We start from the raw sequence: 22,417 nt of genomic DNA, 5'->3' as shown, positions 1-22,417 counted from the left end.
CATACACGTTTTGCAACAGAAAAACGAATTTGCAAAAATTAAGTTACGTTTTTACACCAATTATTTATTTATATTCTATTTAACTAACAACCAAAAGGGCTATATTTCACGATCCTTTTTACGGTATTTACATGCGCAAGGGAATTAATTTCCTTTATTCTTCCTTTACGAAAACATCCAGAAAAAAAGGAGTAGCTAATTTGTGCTGTTAGAAGCATTTTATATTAATTGCAAAAACAGTAAAGTAAAAGAGAGAAGCTAATAAAAATTGCGTGCAATTTAGTCGTACAAATCTCTGCGGAAATAAGTTTTGTAAAAGTCTGATAACAATAACATTTATTTAGCGGTGTGCAGTTAAGATAAATTTTATCTCCGGTTTTTTGGAGTTGCCCCTCGGCTACAAAACAATTGCTATCATATTAAAGAAAAGTTAACCGCTAAGGAATATGTTAAATAAATATAACTTTTATCTGTTTATTTCAGGAGCTGAACTTTCACTTTTCCTTACAAACAAAAGGAGAAATTCAAAGGTTGAAAGGATTCTAGCGATTTGATGTTTCACAAAAACGAGTATTTTTTTCTTATACACTTGCGATGGGAATGAATGGCAAAACTTTCCATTAACCCTGTACTCCTTGTTCACGACTAATTATAATAAGCTTTTGTCTGAGAGAGATACTGGACTGCCAGCTAATTATTATACAATTTCGAAACGTAGTCTTAGCCAACTACTTAAAGGATAACCGTAATCGATTTTTTATGAAAATAAGCATTGTCGTTGAATTCGGAAAGTAGAAAAGTTTAGATAATATTGTGAACAGTTCAAACTCATTTCTTAGCAAATCAGTTCTTGCATTATTTCTAAAAAGTTTTAAAGTCCTCAAAGTTTAAAACGAACGCAGTGGTTTCTTTAGTGACTTCGGAATTGTAGCCCATAACAATGAAGGTTGGGATGATCAGGAATTTATCCGCCATTTACCGTGGAAACCTACTTGTGTATTATCATTAGTTTCGTCGAGATCCATCCAAGCAACAAGAGGTGTAGTTTTTTGGGTGGACCTTTCCCTTATATGGCAAGTTTTGTTTATTGTAAAGATCCGTACAACTATTAGGAATTAGGATCCGATCCAGTATAGAATTGACATTTTCATGCTGAAACTTTAATGTCTATGAAAGCGAGATAAGTTGTCGAACAGAGAACCATAGAAAGTGACAATACGACGAAACATTGTGGATTAGATTGCATCTAAATGGCATCTCGTAGCTAGCAAAATCGATATGACTAAAATTCATTTAAATTCACATAAGCATTAGCGATTCCACTTCAGTCACTCTTTAAAGGCATCTTCTTAATCAAATACTAGAGTTTCCGTTATTTATTACATTTCTAAAAATCGTTGTTGTTTCCAGAATAAATCAACGAAGCTCCATTCATCCGTAAAAGGGTCTATCCACTGCATCATTGAAGGTAAGAAAATTTTCCGGTTTAACGCATTTCCCAAATTCTACTCACTCAGTAAACCTTCTACGCACAAAGACCACCTTTTAGAGACATAGTTTGATTTAAATTTACTGTCAGTGCCCGACAGGCCAGTGTCGTCTATTTGCGTAGGCGTCGAATAGTAATCAAAATCCGTGAGTCAGTTAATTAACAAGATCCTTCTATCGTCTAATTAAATTAACTCTTTGATGTTCGATCATACATACGCAGACATCGCCTGGAGTTTAAACAGAACCAGACACAATATATATGACATGGTCAATCGAAATTTCCTTCGGGCGATACAAGCGAAACAGATTTAGATTGAATTTGTTCCTTTAGCGAAAAATCGTTGATACTTTTTTAGTACAAATCGATCTGTATTGTAATTGTTTCCTCCTTTTTTATTCTTCTGATAGTTCCGTAATTGTCGCTTTGATAATGCACTTCCATTTAATTTCAAATACAATGCTTTCCGAGATCGGTGAATTGAATTCGCTTGAATAACACTTTAGAACGCGATCTGTGTACATTGTTTTTAGTATTTAAGTACAAAGCAATTTTAAAACTTTGTACATTTACAAGTGCAAAATTAATACGAAAATTAGTGAAAGTTGAACAAAACAAATTATTAAGCTAAGAATATTAACGCACGTATATTTGGAAAATGTCAAGTATTAATTAAGATATAAGTTCACATTACAGTTGTTGAAGTTTCATCTGTTTGAACTCAAAACTTTACGGCGAAATTTGAACGGATAATTTCTTAAGGCACGGTTGAAAACAACATTAAGCTGTGGTTTAAAGCTTTGGATTCCTACAGCTTTGATATACTTAATTTTAATTCTTTCCTTCATATTGCATGTTAGAACTTTTTTTATCTTTTTCTCTCATTGTAAATGCCAAGATTAGGTATCTAGAAATGACTATGTGATACGAAACGTTGGGGGTTGTTACGTATTGTTAATGACCAAAAAAGTTTTTTCTTAATTGGTGTAAATTCATTGCATACTGTGTAAATCACACTGCTGATATTACTGATTTTTTACCAAAAAGAGGAAAGTTTTTGTTTTTACTCCGTATACTTAGATTCTTAGTACTACGAAAATGTTCCTTCACAATTACGATGCGTCGCACGGAAATTGTTCACGTTAAGGTGAAAACCTTCATTCTGATATCCAAATGTAATATTTCTTATACACTTCCACCAAATAAAACTGACATTCTTTACCGTAAATGTTAGAAAATACGATTCCCGGTCAAAATGACCTTAAATTGGTCACTTCTGATACAACGGGAAAATCTCTGGTCACCCCAACGATCAACACGCGAATCCCTTTATTGGTATCAGCACTAACACTGGTCACTTTCAAATCTAAAACGACTACAATCCCTTTATTTGTATCGGGACTAAAACTCATGGTTGCTTTCAAATCTAAAACGCGAATCCATGAAGACCATACTGGTCGCCTTCTATACCAAAACGCGAATCTGCCCAAGTTTTCCTAAAATAATCCCCCCCTCGTGATGGCTTCGTAGTTTTTTCACGATCACAATGGCGAATTATCTTTCAAAATGGCGATATCTGATTTTTCATTGGTTAGTGTCTTTTACACTACCAATGCCAGATAATTTTAATTGTAATTGTGGCACTTATTTCCACATGTCAAATTTACAAATTTTTTTCTTTTGCAAAATATATTTATTGAAAGGATCTGCTCTTGAAAATCGGTATCTCTATGACCGAACTAGCGATAAATTTGTCAAATGTATCGTAAACGTACCTTAGAAAGATGTAAACAAGTTGACACCTTAATTATTACAATAGACTGCGACCAGGAAATGAAAAAGATCAGCTAACTGAATTTTTAAAGAATTGGATTCGGTATGCTCGAAGTTATGAACAAATTTGTACATGAAAGCGGCATTATAATACAAAGAAAACTGAAATTAGTTAAAGAGCGTAAATTGTAATTTGAATGACGCGAAAAAAGGTATCAAAGTAAATTGGGTACGCGACTCTTAATGGAGATTTATTATTTAATAGAACATTATCATCCTTCCGACAATAAAAGATATTTGGGTCGCTGCCTTTAAATAATGAAAGCAGAGGTTTCAACGTGTTAATGTTTCCTAGAGCTTGGGTTGTGAACGTGATAACGACTAAATGACTATAAGGGCGTTTTAGGCGTAGTTCATTCTATTCCATTTTCTCTAAAATAGCTCCAGATGTATATCTGGCTCACTTTAAATAAAAGTGCGGAATGCATGCGAAAATTCAATGTATTTCATAAAGGGGAATTTTTTATATTTATTTTGAGCGCTGGTCTCTTTTGACTCTTAAGTGTAGAAGAGAGTTTGTAAATAGAGAGCTGCAACTACTTGAGTTTAGAGATTGCAGCTGAATCCTGAAATGCTGCAGCTCGATAAAAGCAGTTACGTACCTGAGTAGCTATTCTATGTAAAACATTCATCTCCATATAAGACATTGTATTCGAGATGAGCGTTAAAGAATGGGTTGCCAAGTGCAGATTACATCGACATTTACCAAACTACCGTAGGTATCAAACGCAAAAAAAGTGATCACTAATTTCAGTTACGTGTGTGCATTTATCAAAGGGCCTTTTGCGTATGACAGATTTGGCTAGCGACCACACACCGAGGGGACAAAAGTTGATGAAGGTTTTCTCTCATTAGTTGAAACGTGGAATCTTAATATCACATTAATCTCTCCCCCTGCAGGACATATATCCTCGAAAAGTAAGGGCCTTTCTTGCAGAAAAATCATAACATTACAGTAAATTCGGCACTGCGCTCCTTTGTAAACTTTACATTTCATGTTGTATTTCCAGCGATTGACGAGGGTTTTCTGTGTGTTGCCCTTCAATCACTGTGTTTACACACGGTATACTTCATTCCGCTTACGAAAATCCCGGAACTCCAGCCGCAATATCAATTGCGGTGTATTACTTTATGAATTGAACATTTGGGGTGATTTGTGTTGCCATACAAAGTAAGTACTCACCCATTATTTCTGTCATCCAATCGCGGCATTGACTGTACATTTTCGTATGTCGTTTCTTGTACCAGAAAATTATAAGAATTTCCTTGTGATGGTAAAACAAAAACACAAATAAATCACATTAATATATTAAAATATGAAACGCGTTTCATCAACAAAGTTATCCTCGTCATCAGTGAACGAGTGTTCAACGGTTACATTAGTTCTAGTGCTTCCATTTCCTTGTACAGTTTCTGAAGTGCACGATTATGTTCTGTTTAAATAGTGCGCTGTTCCAATGTTAAATGTATCCCAAATTCGGGAACGACCATTCGGATCTCTAAACCACTGTTCAGGAAACTCCTTACGAAAGTGGGCGAAACGTTCGTTAAACATTGACACGTTCCTATCCCGGAAGTTGGTGATTTAATTAACGATCTCAAAAATATTACAAATAGGACACTGTAATACACACGTCTGCAATGTCAATATTTAAATTTTTTCTAGAAAGGGGATCAATACGTAGCCATAGAAAGTATTAATATTATCAAACAGGCTTCTGCAGAAAACAAAGAAGCTCCGCTTGTGTGGGGAGTTTATAGCATGTTGTCTGATTACAGAAAGGTTTGGTCCAGTTCAACAAAGAAGCAGTGTAGTACACAGAGACGACTTTTTTTTACGAGTAAAAAGTTTCTACCGTCCGGACAGTTACTGAAAATTTTGTAATTTTATTCATCATCCCGGTTTTGTTTATCATCTAATTCTGTGTTATAGGGCAAAGTAAAATTCAGAGGTTGTTATCGTTTGTGTGACTTTAGTGCGCCTATATTTTGTACTACCAGATTATTTTGATTATTGAAAAAAAAAACTGTTAGTAATTTTAGGATTTCTTATTTTATTGGTCGTCTGCCTGGTGCGGGGTAATATGTCCAAATAAGATTTGAACGCTTTTCTTTCTTGCAAGGATTTTGTTTTAATGTTTTTTTTTCACTGTTTAGATATAAATTTTTGTTATTCTCAGTCAATCAATTAATTGTGTTTTTATTCTAACGCTTTGTGCGAGCCGGATAGAGTTTTCATGTCGGATTTTGCTTTTCGTGCCAAACATTTATTTCAGGTCATCACTAGACTCAAGCGTATTTTTGATGTGACAGATCGGTATCCTTCACTAACTAATTTCAATAAATAATTTTGTTTTGGTTGCTTCCGCGGTGATTTTATTCCCGAATGTTCGATTTTCATCATCATCAGACCGTGCATTAACGCTACCTACTCCCAACCAAAAACAGGAATCACCCACCGAATGGCGGTCATCTGGTGTGCCGTGTCCATAATTTTTCCGTGCGTACTCTTCAGTCAATTCACAATTAATCAAGAAAATCGAATTAAATTGTCGATACAGGGCGATTCCTTGTCCCGAATCATTATATTCATTTTCTCCATAAATCGGCCGGTGTTTTCGCATCTGGAATGTGAACAAAAACTGATCGGCCACAAAGCCTGATTAACTTCAGTTTTGTAATTGCATAATTTATTTTCCCCAGAAATTTTTAGAATAGTGTGATCTTTCATACGCACAAATTGCCTTAAGAAAGCAGTGTATATTGTTGTGTAAACAACGTCAGGTGAAAAAAGACTGAAATAATACCGAAGATAATAACGGGACACTCTGTATATGTAAATGATTTAATTGTTACTTCTATTGTCTATTGTTGCATTTTAGAATTATTCAAATTTTCTCATTCGTGTAAATTGTAAAATTGCGTGTGAGAAGGTCGTTTACGATAAGGAATGTTATCGGACGGAAGTTCATTGATTTCAAGACGCACGTGCATTTGGCACTGATAACAAAGGATACTGGTGCATGTTTTCTTTTGCCTGTAATTGTTTTATGGAAGAAGGGACACTTAAAGCGCTCTTTTCTGGGTGTTACATTTGAAATTGGCGCAAGTAGGAGTTCGAGTAGTATTCTGTTTCAATAAGGAAAAGACGCGACGGGACACGAGCGTGTACGTTTCTGAACGCTAATTCTTCGATTAAACGGCCTTTTTAGTTATTTGAAGACGCAGTCGAGTTAAAGTTAGTGCAAAATTTAATGCGACATGTCCGTTTATGGTGGAAAGTTACGTTGACTTTGGAAAAGTAGTTGTAGTGCATAATAAAACCGTTTTAGAACATTAATTAATTAATTAAAATAAAAAATAAGAAATTTTGCCCTTGTAATTCAATAAACCAGCTCGAGTGATTGAGTTCAGTGTAATGGTAAAGAAATGAAGTTTCTTGATATTGTCAACGATAGTGTTACATGTGGTTGGAGTATCACAAGACCGTTATTTTGACCACATTAAATGAATTTTTAAGACAAAACAGTGATTTTAAAGCTTTGCTTACTCGCGTCGCCCACCTGCGTGTGGGGTAAATGTAACGGGCTTGTGCCCCCCTATTTCATGTTTTTTTATTATTCATTACGTATGTGTTTCGAAATAAATTCTTTGTCATGTCAGTTAATTGTGAATTTATTGATATCCACTGTACGAACCAGAAAGAGTTCTTATGTTCAGATTTTTCTATTTGTGACCATCTCAGAGGTACTAAACAAAATGTGTGTAATTGATTTTTTGGAATTTTCGGAAGTCAGTCGAAGCTACTGAGTCTCCTAAATGATTAATTTTGGGTCATTCTTGGCATGTATACGAGGAGAAATCATAAAAATTATAAATTTTGATTTATTTGAGCTAGCTGGACAGATACTTTGCGGGTAGTATAGTTGACTGCACGCCATTGCACAGAGCAATATGCAATTCCAAGAAATTTCTGAACGCATTATACCTAACTTAACCAGCTGTTAAGGTACCTATACACAGTGCGCCAGCGCCTTTATATACCTTTATATACCAACCGCTAGTCAACCGCTAGTCAAATAGGAAATTTAATATCGACATTTAGGTTTGCCGCTTGCCGTCGATCTCCAGATAAACTGTTGTTCCTTTGCTTTAGTGGGCCTTTACTTGCAAATCTCATTGGAATGAGCTAGCCAAATTTTCGTTTGTTGTTGTGGGCCAAAGGGAACCATTTATTCCCTAATTTATAAGCAAATCTCAACGTTATTTTTTGTTGACACATTAATTAATTTCTATGCTGAAAGAGATGCATATTAGTCTACTAATTGTACTGAACAAGTGAATGCACAAAGAAAAATTTAAGGACGCAAACGTTTTTTGCAATAGTCGTAAATAGTTCAGCGACGAATCGTGAATATTCCACAGACTTCTGCTTTCGTCTAACGTGATTGAGGTATTAATTTTTCGCATATTCACAGAAGGGCTTCGTTGAACAAACTTTACAGAGTGCAATCAGAGCGTTTAATTTGTGCACTTAAGATCTCCGCTTGAGTTATATAAATTGCTTTTCCATAAGACATTAATTAAAATATAATTTCATAATTACTGGAGGCGAGAGAGCAGTCAGAACGACAGAACAGGACGACATGTAATCAATCAAAGATTGTTAATTAAATACGAGACCTGAATAGGAAGAGATTGAAATGGAGTTAGGTTTCTGTAGAAAAATGTTTCGATAAAATGCACATACTAATGACACCACGTCAATCCACATCGGTGGCCCTAAAATGAATACCGTGTATTGTAGTGCGAGATCACAACGAAGTGGAGAAGGAAGGAGTCTGTCAATTGCTAAGTAAACAGACAAAAGAGTAGAAAACAAACGAGAAGGATTGCTGAAGAGCCAACGCAATAAAAATGCAAATTACGAATCTGGTTAGCAAATATGAATTTTTCACAGCATCGACCTTTCTCCGGCGATCCTTATAAAAGACAAGCTTATTTATAATTCCAAATTAAACCCAAAGCTTTAATTCCAGCCGGTCAAATTCTATCGAGCCATAAACTATAGCAAAGCAAAGGAATCTCAGCTGCTATATCGAGTAGAACCGAAACTCTCCTTTACGGGGTGTAATTTACGAATATTGCGTTATCCAAAAAAATTTTTTAGAGATAGTGATAAATTTCAATTCTCTCGCATATAACTTTTTACGATTTCGCATAATTCTTACAAGTTTCAATAAGTATAAGGAGCAAGTTGTGTCAAATATTTTTCACTTGCTTCAGTAAGGAGAAAATTGGTTATTCCTTTATTTTCGCACCCTCAGTTACTCAATTTTATTTTAGAAGGATGGTTACTTCCACAATCTTTCAAAAGATTTTACGGTACAGGAAACATTTTATGTGAAGTTTAAACTTATACAGAAATGGTGGTAGCGCCTCGCTCTTTTGTTATATATTTTAAAATGTAGGTCAAACCTTATATTTCACAATCGAGTTCTTTATAATATCCCCAAAAGGTATATTGACGTAAAGAAACTGAATTAAACTGTATTTGAGGGTACATCTGTGAGTGAACTATATACGCCTCAATTTTGTGTTTCGTTTCATGTTTATTTGCCACCTTTAAATTGTATTCTATTTCTATTCACAGGGGAGCTCGGCCAGGCAGTACTTAGGTCCACCAAAGGTACATTGTGCCTACCCCCTTTCTTTCGCAACTATAGGTTCAGACCCCATCCCTCTCAATAAGAGATCCCTTGGTACTACCGAGATTGGCGGTCAATACGTTCGGTACCCACCCGGGCAGCTACCCTCCATTCGATCGGCTTTTCACCGACCCGGGTAGCTCCTTTTGGCGGGTCCGAAGTTACGTAGTCCACTGCGAGTTATCTCCCTTACCTGGTGTAGCCGGAGCACAGATAGGATGCGTCACTGACACCAAAATCTAAGAGGACCGTACCAGGCTCCTGCGGAAGAACGTCCTCTATAGGCTCGTCCAGGAACCAGGATTTTTGCCCCTGCAGGCGCTTCAAGATGGTAGCCCTGCCATCCGGGAGAAACCCTCTGCACTTTTAGAGATGCACCATCCCAGGGCCTAATAAGAATGGCGGTCCCCTCCAACAAGTCCAAGTTCCACTGGTCTTCGCATTCGGTCACAATCGTACCCTGCGGATTCCAGCAGAACCCTACCAGTCGACGAAGGGCCTCCCTCCTTCTCGTCAACAACTGAATTCAATGTAGCCATAGTGCACCTCGACTAAGGCTCAGTAATGTCCACCTCCGAGTATGACACCGATACAAGGTTGCTCCAGAACCTTTAGGATTCAGCTCAGGCTGCCCTAGAGACTCTGAAGTGCTTCCCTCCGATCTGAGAGCTTTGGTACCTGACGTCGGGTTGCCCCCCTATGCCAACGACCCAGACACAGCCTTTGGCGCAGGTTTCACCTTCGAGTCGGTGCATCCTGGCCATCGCCGTCTGTGCGCCAGATCGATTCTTCTCCAATAGGAGCTGGCCCACTACTAGGTCCTTAGAGAAAGCCATACGTTGGAGCCGTCGCCTCTTTCGAGGAGTTTACACCTCTAGCTTCAGATCAGGCTGACCTGGAGACCCTGGACTACTTCCCTCCAATCTGAGGCGCTTGGTCCCTGACGTCGGTTGCCTTCCTGTGCCAACGACCCAGATACAGCCTTTGGAACAGGTTTCATCTTCGAGCCGGTGCATCCTGGCCATCGCCTTCTCTGCGCCAGGTCGATTCTTCTTGCGAATAGCAGCTGGCCCACTACTAGGTCCTTGAAGAAAGCCATACGTTGGAGCCGTCCCCTCTTTCGAGGAGCCTGCTCCGTTAACGGACCCCTTTTTGAGGGCATGGCTTGTTGGTCCCTCCTGACGACGAGCCCAGAAAAGGTATGTTAAGATTATTGTCCATACAATTACCAACAGTATTGCAGTCTCACCCGGGCAAAGCTCCAGGGATTGGCCGCTAGCTTTTTTCCGAAGGAAAGGGGTCACCACTCGGAGGTCGCTTGGTATCTGAGGGGGCACCGCTATCGACACTGCACCCCAGTGACACACAGTCCTTCACACGGTCACTAACACCTTGACTTGGAAGGTTGGTCCGCGGTGACGACCTTCTTGCAAATTAAATTTGTAGAATAAAAAGAATCCGAAGAAACGAAGAAGAGTAATGGCAGTTTTAGAAGAAATAAAAGAATAAAAGAAATAGAAAAATCCGCTGCAAAGGCTGAATCCAAATAGTCCATAGTATCTGAAAAAGCAGACGAGTTGGATGAAACTGAAGACTCCTAAAGGATAACAAACCGAACTATTTGATAAATTCGCACCGTCCCAAGAAGCGTCTGAAGATTCTGAGTAACTAGAGGATCTGAAGAGTGTGAAGAATCTAAAAAATTCGACGAATCTGAGGAAGCGAAAATTCGAAGAAACGGAAGAATCCGAAGCACCTCAAGAATATTACGAAGCTGAAAAGTCTCAAACATCCGAAGAACGCGAAAATGCGAGGAACTTGAATGTGAAGATTTGGAAAAATCGGTAGAATCTGAAGGATCAGAAGAAATGGAAGAATCGGATTAATAAAAAAAAAATCACTGTTGGTTCGAGGTGAATTTGTTTCAACAATCAAGCATGTATGACAATGTGTATGTACCCCTAGCTCTGTAACTATAAAGGATTAATAATTCAGCGAGTCGTGTTTTAGTACTAAAAACGTTCACAAAGAGACTTCAAAAGTCATGGAACTGGCTATTTTATTTACTGTTCCGTTAACAATTGTTGGTCAAGTCATGAACTACTTCAGATAATCAAGTGAATGCAAATTTAACTACCGCCTTCATCAAAATTGGACTGAAGCTTTTCCAAGTAACGAACCCAGAAGTCACCTTCTCTCTAACAACATACCCTATTAATCGTTACGAAACGGCTATCTGTAAAAATTGTGGCATTTTTTAAACGGGAATTGGAAACGATAGTTGCGGTAAATTGAAAGTTTCATTCATCAAATATGAAAAGGCTATAAACCGAAAGCTCCAAGAATTCCTCATGAAACGTAATTTAATAAGGCAGAAAGTCGAATAATAAAATTACGTCGCACCAATCAGTATCGGGAATAGAATGAGGTGATAACGCGCGAGTAGTATTTGACGTTCGTTGAATCAAATCGGATTTAGCGAACATTACCAGGAAATTTTATGGTACAGAAGTTTACGATATATCCCAAAAAGGGCCAGATCATGATAAACTATAAAAGCTTAAGACAAGAAAACAATACATCACGGAGAAATAGCTCTGATCCGGTCGTTTCCTCGAGCATGTGCAACCCTTTTGAACTGGGCCAAAGTATTTGTGACCCGTAAGATCGGGCGGGTCACGAACATTGCCCGCTACATCGTATAATCTTAACTTTTCCATCATAAAGTCACAAAATAAAACAGCGAAAGTTTAGTAATATTTTGGAAGCGTTTTGAAATTTTAAATTAATTATACGTCGTTTTCAGTTTTAAACGCGTCTCGCGACTTTATAATCAAGTTAATCCTTTTCCCCTTACTTCAGAGCATATTTGACAATCTAATCGTCTCTATAAATCTTTACTAACTTTATAAATCTACGAACTCGGCGTGTTCAGAACATTCTAATGCGGAATTGATAATTCAATAGACTATTCATGCTTCATTTTTGCTACAATGATCATTTTGTAATTACACTGAACGAGTGAGCCATAATTCAATTTTCTCCCTTTTGTTTGCCGAGTTCAGCCTTTTACTACACGTTTTTAAGTAGAAACTTTGCACTGAAATTGCGAGATTTGAAGAATTTAGATCGCGGCAACCAAAATTCGTGGTTAATTGCGTCACTTACCTACGCTCGATTCATTAGTATCTTCAAGAAAGCAACCAAAACATCTTTGCACGAGTCAAACGGAGGCCTATGATACTTATAAACGCACTTCCACATGCCACCATCAGTTCTTAATTCCACTATTAACGAAACAAAATTGTCGAGCAAATGTGCTTCACAATGCCTTCACAATGAACAAGTTAAAAAGTAATCGTAAACGATTTACATAAAGCGCATTTCCACTTGCATTCATTTCCCATTTGAAAGATGCAACTTCTGTTAAAATAGTAAAAATCCGGCCACAAATATGAAATATAACGTTGCACATGGGCAATCCATTTTTGACGTGCTACTTCAATTTCAGTTTATGAGAGGAGTTTCATTTCAATGCTTTTCTAAATAAGAAAGTTGGCACTGCGCATGCGCAAAATAAAATTATGAAACTGGCGCTAGATTTTCCTTTATTCAAAGTGTCTATGTATAACATTTCATTTAAATTCTTCCATAAATAAAAAAGTTGGCACTGCGCATGCGCAAAACCAAATTTTGAAACTGGCGTTTGATTTTCCGATATCCCAAGTGCCTGTGTATCAAATTTCGTTTAAATTATTCCATATATAAAAAAGTTGGCACTGCGCATGCGCAAAATAAAATTTTGAAACTGGCGCTAGATTTTCCTTTATTCCGAGTGCCTATGTATCACATTTCATTTAAATTCTTCCATAAATAAAAAAGTTGGCACTGCGCATGCGCAAAACCAAATTTTGAAACTGGCGTTTGATTTTCCGATATCCCAAGTGCCTGTGTATCAAATTTCGTTTAAATTATTCCATATATAAAAAAGTTGGCACTGCGCATGCGCAAAATAAAATTTTGAAACTGGCGCTAGATTTTCCTTTATTCCAAGTGCCTATGTATCACATTTCATTTAAATTCTTCCATAAATAAAAAAGTTGGCACTGCGCATGCGCAAAACCAAATTTTGAAACTGGCGTTTGATTTTCCTTTATCCCAAGTGCCTGTGTATCAAATTTCGTTTAAATTATTCCATAAATAAAAAAGTTGGCACTGCGCATGCGCAAAATAAAATTTTGAAACTGGCGCTAGATTTTCCTTTATTCCGAGTGCCTATGTATCAAATTTCGTTTAAATTCTTCCATAAATAAAAAAGTTGGCACTGCGCATGCGCAAAACCAAATTTTGAAATTGGCGTTTGATTTTCCTTTATCCCAAGTGCCTATGTATCAAATTTCGTTTAAATTCTTCCATAAATAAAAAAGTTGGCACTGCGCATGCGCAAAACCAAATTTTGAAATTGGCGTTTGATTTTCCTTTATTCCAAGTGCCTATGTATCAAATTTCATTCAAATACTTTTATAAGTAAAAAAGTTTGCAATTCGGTTTATAAATGGTCGAGATGCGAAAAGGGCACTGTGAATTTTGAATCGATTCGATTCAACTTTTGGCATTGCGTATTATATGGCTAAAGCTATGCCCATATTGAATTTCATGCAATTCAGTTCATAACTAACGGAGATGTAAAAGCGATCGAACATTTCTAAACAAAGTTATCGTTCACACGGACAGATAGATGGACAGACAGACAAAGGAACAGACGGAGAGACCAACCGGCAGGCGACAGATAGCAATGCAAAATTATAAACGATCTCTAGGATCGTTAATAAACGGCAAAAGTGTAAAATTATGGAACATGTAAAAAACGGTTTTTTGTTTTTTTTACAATAACTTTTTTTGTAAGCGGTACAGAAAAAATTCCTTCCTTGGTACAAGACTCGACACCATAACGAATCAAATAGCGAAAAAAGTAGAACAATAGCTCTTAAGATAAAGAACTAGTAGCGTCGCAAAACGAGCGGACGGACGGACGGACGGACGGACGGACAAAGTGGCAACAATAGCGCAGTTTTTTTTATTTTTGTGGAAATGCGCTAAAAATCGTTGGAATTAAAAATTGTACATACAGGGTCTCAGGTAGGACGTATGATGTCGGCGTTTTTTAAATGAAACTTTTATTTTAAACTTAAAACAGTTTCAAAACTTTTAAATATTAATAAAAGCTTCTTAAGGAACTTGAAGGTTCGGCCGTCAAAACCCTCTTAAGGGTTCTTGCAGACCTTTAAAATCTTTTAGTAGTTCAACAAACACTCAATGATTAATAAATACCCTCAAATGCAGCGAAGTTCTTAAGCTCTCATGGATTCTTAAAGAACATTTAAAAAATCAAAAAAAATCTTCTTTCAAAGAATGGAGAAAATCTGACTTATTCTCCTAGAAACTCGTTAGGTGTCCTCGAAGCTATTGTAGACTGTGACACTTAAAGTGTCCTAAAGGCTTTCAAAATTCATAAGGAAGCTCAAGACGAATCTCGGAAACCATTTTAAAGTGTATTAGGTGGACATTAACGATAGAGACCCAATAATGCAATTAATGGCTACCAAATCATATACACTTAACCCGAGAACTCGTCGAATTTCTTCCTTTAATTCGTCGATATTTCGGAGCGTATTGACGTAATCTAATGAAATGAGATAACTCCCAAGAAAGAAATCGCATAGGATTAAATTGCACGACCTTGGTGGTCGTTATTGCTGGTCGCCACGAAGGGAGATGAGGCCATCCGGTATTTCTCATCGAGCAACGCAATTGTTTCAGCGAAGGTGTGACATGTGGAGCTATCTTGCTGAATGCATAACTGCTGAATGTTCATTACATGGAAAAAATGAGGCCCCCATACCTATCCTTTTAAATATTATCAAAGAAAATGAAATTTTACACTAAAAACCTTATTAAACAGGTAGAATTGAAACAAGGAAGTGTAATATAAAACTTCAGAATTATCAACTAATTTTGATTTGTATGAACAAATTAAACTTTCTATAGTACTTAGGTTTTTGAGGTCAATTCGCCCATGAATTGTCTTATCAATTGTAACGATTTATTTTCTGCATTACGAAGCAGTCAATATTACTTGTTGAAAGATCCTTTTGAATAGATGACTCCATCTATATTGTTGAAATTTGAACCATGCAATTTTAACGCGGATTTGCCGCGCCTTAATTTTTGGTTGTCGACCTTCGTCTTTCTCTTTCTTTTGTGAGCTGAAACAAAGTGCACTTCGTTTGAACCAACAGCTGAGGCATTAGTTGAGAACGCATGGAATTTTAATTGCCACCATCCATATTTTATTAATCTCTGGCAATTGGATTCATTAGATTGGGGATTATGGAATAATTAGTGAACGGATTCGCCTTTAACTCCGTGTTTAGTAATGGGCTAACTACCCTCTAGTCAAGTGCCTAAAACACGTGACATGTAACTGTCCAAACAGCCGAGCAAAGTAGACTCTGAACGGGATTAATAATTATACTTAAAAAAAGAGGACATAATTGCGTTTCCGCAATGTGCATCCCATAATTATTTTCTGTAGGCTGTCATCTGTTATACGACAATTTTCCATCTATAATTAGCCCTCTTATTTAAGAGGTATGTACATTTTATGACATCAATGAAGGGGTTACCTAAGATCTTTTTAGGGTTAGAAGTATATAGTGTTCGTTGTGATTTCGTTTTTGTTTAAATCACGTTACTAGCTCATAAATGAATATTATTAAAAGCAAATGATTATTACATCTAGATCAAATCAAACGACTCCAAATTGGTTATTAAAGATTTACAACGGCTTCTATTAATATTTAATATTAAAATTGCTTCCAAATGTCAAAATGAAGAGCAATTTCCCGATTATACTAACCGTAGTATAAATTATTCTAATTCCGGAATTATTGGTGCCAATCCTTCGCTGACGTTGATGACATAAAAATTGCATCTCTTACTCGTTTTCCGTCAATCCAAGATGTCGCAAAAAATTAAATGAAACTGTGCGCAATTTCGCGTGTCATTTTCCGTTGTATTCAGTGGTGAAAATGATACGCGTACGAAATAAAATATCGAAGGAAAAATATTTTCCCCATCTCAATATTTGAAAATGTATACACCCCGTCATTTATTTTCGAACTTGTCATCAGACTGATATATGTTTTATTTTGTTCTCCTTTTAACCTACTGACATTTTTGCGTATATCTGGCGCAACGACCTGTCACACGACACAAAACTAAAAACATTAATCAACTTAGTTTGAAAATTTGACGTTCACAATTCGCCGCCGCGCCGTCCCCGATTCTTTTTCGCTCTGCCATTAATCTACCGGTTACAATCGTGTAAAGGGATTAACATTAGAAACGATAAAATAGAAAATTGAGGAATGAAGTAAGTAGTATAAAGCAGTCTTTGTAATGCAGACCGCCCTTTTTAATATAGTTTCTAAAGAGCGGATTGCGGGATTGTGCGCCCGTTGGGATTTCGAAGGGCGACATTTTCACTGAAATCCAATAACACGCAAATCGTAAATGTCCCCTTCAAGAGTCTGCTACATAACACGTCCTCACCCAATACTTTGACACTTTTCATCTTCTTTCGCCTTTTTTTTAACGTATCAGTTAGTTTATCATGTGTAAAGACGTAAAAGTTTCCGTCACCTTATATTTTCCATCTTCCGAAGCCCATTTCTCACGCCCTTTAATACAAAAAAGGAATGCATTATGATTGTAGGCGGTCGTGGTACCCAATCCTGTACATGTATTTTTTAATCCCTAAGAATATTATACCGAAAATTGGGATTGCAAAAATGTCTCATAGTTTTGAACTCATTGTGTAGTAATTTGTTCATATTATTTTATTATTTCACAAGTTTTAATTTAATTTCTTGCGAAGGTGCACCTTTGATCTGTAAAACTTTCGTTGTAGCGAAGTAGAGGCTACTGTTTCGTTTGTTTCTACTTAGGTATACAGGTCAAAATCTATTATAAATTTCATTCTCCTATGAAACAGTAGCTCTAAATTTAATTTAATTTTGTTTTTCAAACTTTACAAGGAAAGGCAAAGTTTAATTTATTTAGTAATTTAGGCATTACATATCATAAACTATACCGACTATAAAAATTTTCCAGTAAATAGCAGGATTTTTGTAATTGCCCGAATAAATTTGTAAACAGTTGTTGAATTCTAGGGAGCATTGTTTTTTATGGGTTCCGGAAACCGGGGCGACATTAAGTTGCAGATTGCAAAGAAAATACTATCCTAATTGGAGCTCCTGTTAAGCACATTTGCCATGTGTGGGTTTTTTATGGACCCCTTTGCTTGCACTCGCAGGGTACTTCCAATAAGATTACCTCGAAAAAGAAAAATGTTTGTTACTGGCAAAAGGTGAATTATTTTAGTACTGAATAGGGTGTAAGAACGATATTTTATGGTAGTCTTTGATAATAATCTCAACGCCACCCCTATTTGGTAAATGGGACAAGCTGAATGACCAAGTATGCGCGATTGTGCACAAATGGTCCAATGGTCTTAATGGATCGTGTTAAGGCAGTTAAGTTGTGTACGTGCTCCGCCCACGTGCTAAGTGGGACATCTGGAATATTAGCGAGTTTGGTGTAATATCCCTGTAACATGAGCAGGGGCGTCATTTAGGGGGTGCACAGGGGTGCGATTGCACCCCCCCAAGGAATTGTTTCAGTAATTTATCTCATCGGAAATTAAAGAACTTAAGAACTTCATGTTCTAATCATAGATTAAGTGATTTGTTGGTTCTTGCCACTCACCAAGATATAGTTAAAAGTTTAGATCTAAATATTCCCCTCGATAAGTTTGCAAAAATGAAGCCTCGAAGATATCCCCTTCTGTTATAAAAAAAATTTTCAATGTGTAGTTTTCTTTTCTGTTAAAATGTATTTTAAAACAATATACAATTTAATCAATAAATGTCACGATTACACCAGTCTTAAATTTATTTTGCACCCCCCAACCAAAAGTTGAAATGACGCCCCTGTACATGAGTGATTACCACGTGTAGGTGATGAGTGAATTATTGCAGACCAATCGTGCTGGCCTGTCTGTTGTTGTTGTTGAGGTATTTAAAACCGCCCGTTCTTCGTTGGATAGCCGCACCACCGACACGTTGGCGTACCTTCGTAGGCAATCGTGTTAGCCGTATCCAAGAAACGGACCCCTCTATCTCTTGGTACTATATTCCATCAGCCTTCAACGTTGCGAGAGATGCTAGACCTTCTCAGCGTATACTTTATGATCTTTGGTAAAACCCACCCTCCTTTTTGGGGGAATCTCAAAAGGAATTGCCACATTTCGAATATACACAACCGCCAGTGGCGCCAGTTAGCCAGGAACTCGGACCGGACCGAAAAAAACCGAAAACCGGACCGAAACCGGTATTTTCTCAGGACCGAAAACCAGAAATGGAAACTTATTAAGAACCGGAACTCTTTATTATTTGTTTCGATTCTTTTCGGTTTTTTTACGGTTCTTAACAGGTTATTGAAAGTTGAAGGACACACCGGAAAACACGTCCCGAAAATTGATAAAATACTACTCTGGGTAGATGTTTTAGTGGGTTGTGAGATATTTGCACAAATGTTAAAAGGAGGTAGCCGCTATAGAAACCATTTTTGGCTGGGTTATTTTAAGTAAAATTGGAGGATCTTTTCAAAATAGCAGTTCATATTTTACAAAATTTTAAGTCCCTTCAGAGTTTCCTAAATTTTTGGAGCTAAAAAATATCCCTTCAAAATATCCCTTGAAAATAAACAAGCCGAAAACATTTTTTTACAAATCAGTCAGTAGATTTCCTTCGGGACGATTTATGGTAGATATCCCATTCATATAAAAAGTGTGTGTCTGTAAGTTCGAGAAACGCAAGGATATTTTAATGGAAGTTGTGTTAGATCAATAACCACCCTTTTCCTATTAAAAAATATAAAGGTTGTTTCCAATCAGTTTCCCTGTGACCCATTTTCACACCTACTGTGAATTTTGCACATTTCACACATGGAACTGACGTAGGTACAGTTTCTCAGGTAAAATTCCGCTTTCGGCTCATCGCGGTAGATTTAACATTCTCCTGCATAGAATTGCAAAAACCATGTGCAAATTGCTCGAACGCAAACATCTCCTGCATTAATTATAAAATGAATTTCTGAATTATGCTATTAAATTGTTTAATGTAGTGCAGTAGCGTGGAAAATTAAATTTCCACTATAGTTATCCTGTTACCGAAACTAAAATAAAATGAGATTTTACTCGTACAGCTCCAGTGGCTGATAATACTACTGCCGCCACCGCTTCTAATTTAATTACATAATAGCTTTGACGGTATTTCTATCGCAGTGGATTACATTAATTTTTATGAAGAATGTGGAATATGAGCGCCAGACGTCCATAAAAGAAATAAGTCGATTTTGTGCCACAGAGCTTGATATAACGCGAAATGTCAGGGAAGACATAATACAAAAAATATATATCCCCGAGAAAAAGTCACATGCACTTGAATCCTTTGTAAAACGTATCGGTCAAAGCAGATCCCGTACATATATATTGACACACTACAGAATCAAACCAATAACATGGAAAATAGATGGACATAGGAGGTCCGTGAATGCTATCACGCGTCAAAGTCACGCTTGCGGATGACACCGAGGAGCTTTTTCCGAACGCGGGATAGATAAATATTATCAAGAGAAGACTCGGCCCATTCCCTCAATGCATTTACAAAACCTCGTAATACGTTGACGCAATTAGGTTGAAACCCTGTGTCGAAATTAGTTGAAGGGCTCACAGATCTTTGTAATTGGATTACGTGTGGTGAATATAAAAACGTATAATTCGGGAAATTAATAAAGCAAAATTATTTATTTACTTTTATGAGGTACTACAACGTGAAATATGGGGAATGTTTCATTTTCGGTTCAGCATACAAATGTTTTTCCGACTTTATCTCCCAGCCCGTTTACTGGAAAATTTATAAACGTGATTGATTATTAAAATGCCCAAATGATGCTATTAATTAAACGCTTATGTTTACATTTTATTATGAAATATTGATACACATTTATCCTCACTTAGTATTTTCAACTTTGGCGGTCTCACGAAGGATTAATTTCGTGTGTTATAATAAAAATGGCCGTTTTTTTTTAATACGATGTAATTAGAAACCCTTACATCAATTGGTAACACCTCAATGAAAATTGAAGTACGGTGTGTAAATTAAACCGGTCTATCGACTATTCAAAGCTTATTCCTCCCCAGAAGTAACACACCTTTGCATGCAGTACGAATGCAACCGCATGCAATTGTCGGTTGCGGTCACATCCAAAACACAATTACCACTTGTACGTAAATTTCATGATATGAGTATGTACCTAAATGCGTTTGGCTGTATGCAGTCGACAGCTCTCTAAACTGAGTACTCTAAACCACATCTTTAGATAATAGATTATTGTCGGGTATGATAAGAAAACCTAAAAATGGAAATAAGAACATGGGGATACATTGCAGACTTGATGGATGTATTTCTAAATTTAAGTTCTCGAGATTACGTCGATATTTTGGTGAAAAGAAAGTCACTTTGTATGACCCGAAAGAAGAATAGTAGTAAAAGAACCGCATCAATAGCTTTAGAGATGCACTTACACTGCGTTTTGAGTAAAACCATACCACATCTCTTAGAACGTCAAACAGACAAATAAACGACGACGGATATTGCAATACGTATACCTACTCTTGGTCAACCAATCCCAACAAATTAGTGAGTGAAACTAAACTTGGGGAGAGACCAATAGCAACATATACGAAGTACTACCACATGTAAGTATTGTCTGCAAATAAACCCACAAAAGTTGACGTTTAGAGAAAAAGAGCTGGGTCTTATTTTCTGCCTTTATTTTTGAGGGATTCAGTTAAGGCTGCTCGATCTATCAAACCAACCCACTATACATTTACAACTATCCATGCGAGAACCCGGATTCGAACCAGGGACCCTTAGTACCGCAGCTGAGCCTCAACGCCATTGCGCCACACGTCCCTTAATCTAGTCTCAAACAAATCCGTTTCCCAAAAGTTCTGTGAAGCACCACCTCTTCTGGATTATTTTTCGAATTTTTGAGACTCCTCTTGACGCTTTCCATCTTAAAATAAACGAAAAATTAAATGAATACGCGTTCAGCAAAGTAACTAATGCCCGGTTTCACAAACGATGATTATGGATTATCAATGATTAATAGTTATTTATTATACAAGACGATAAAGGGATATTTAACCATTGAGTGATTTCACTTTCACGAGATGGTTAGTTTCCCTTTATCGTCGTGTTTAATATTAGACTTTATTTTATAACAGAAGCCGTATTTTAGAGACGTCAAAAATAGCAAGCTTAGGTTCTGCCGTTGCGATCGTTTCCATAGAAACAGAATTGCTATATTATGTTCTGAACGTCATTTTATATCGTGCATTTGAAACAAGAATGACTGATGTCATTAGAATGCACAATCATTTTCTTCACTTTATCTACCCTTACGGTTAAAGTGATCACTTTATCTATCCTTACGGTTAAAGAACTGCTTAACCTACTCATTCAAACCTATTAAAATGTCAATTTAACATGTGCTATAAAATAAAAATATTAGAATGTTAGCCACATCCTTGACCTCATCTGATTATAAGGGTAAGATGCTTCCCATATTTTTAATTATTTTAACTACCGCTTGTGAAACCGGGCATAAGTGATTTTCATTTGCATAAGTAAGTACTTCTTTATAGGGTTTACAGCAGAGCTGGGCAGAATACTTTCAAAAGGTATTTGAATACTAAACAGTAAATACTTTACACAAATCAAAGGTATTTGAATACTAAATACTTTTACGTCCAGCACAAGCGAATACTAGATACAGATACATAGAAAACTATTCAAATACTTTAAAAAATAAGTATTTAAATACTTTAGAATGTATTCGAATACTTTCAAAAGTATTCGAATACTTTCAAAAGTATTCTAATACTATCAAAGGTATTCGAATACTATAAAAAGTATTCGAATACTTTGAAAAGTATTTCATTAACTTACTTTGAAAAGTATTCGAATACAGTAAAAAGTATTCAAATAGTATACTAGATAAAAGGCTTAATACTACTTAAAAAATCAAGTTATACTTTGTATGGGGTTAGCTTTTTTTATATTTCTATTGTTATATACAAATTTAAGGGGAGTAAAAGCGTATTATTATTATTATATTATTATATAGGAGGTACCTACCAGGACCTTTCTTATACCAGTTATATCCTTAAGAATACGTGTACCAGTTTTCAAAGCGT

General features: G+C 36.5%; 1 long non-coding RNA gene across 1 annotated transcript in view; it reads left to right on the top strand.

Moving 5' to 3' along the window:
• Positions 1-22,417, top strand: part of LOC116172576 — a 129,398-nt gene that overhangs the window by 78,745 nt on the left and 28,236 nt on the right. The window contains exon 2 of the long non-coding RNA XR_004145704.1: positions 1,411-1,468. This is a non-coding gene — a long non-coding RNA (uncharacterized LOC116172576). The remainder of the gene's footprint in view (positions 1-1,410; positions 1,469-22,417) is intronic.

This window comes from Photinus pyralis, unplaced genomic scaffold (genome assembly GCF_008802855.1).
Source record: "Photinus pyralis isolate 1611_PpyrPB1 unplaced genomic scaffold, Ppyr1.3 Ppyr1.4_LG5, whole genome shotgun sequence".
In the NCBI taxonomy this organism is placed as follows: Eukaryota; Metazoa; Arthropoda; class Insecta; order Coleoptera; family Lampyridae; genus Photinus; species Photinus pyralis.
The sequence above is the reverse complement of the archived record's forward strand: the minus strand, read 5'-3'. Positions and strand labels throughout refer to the sequence as shown.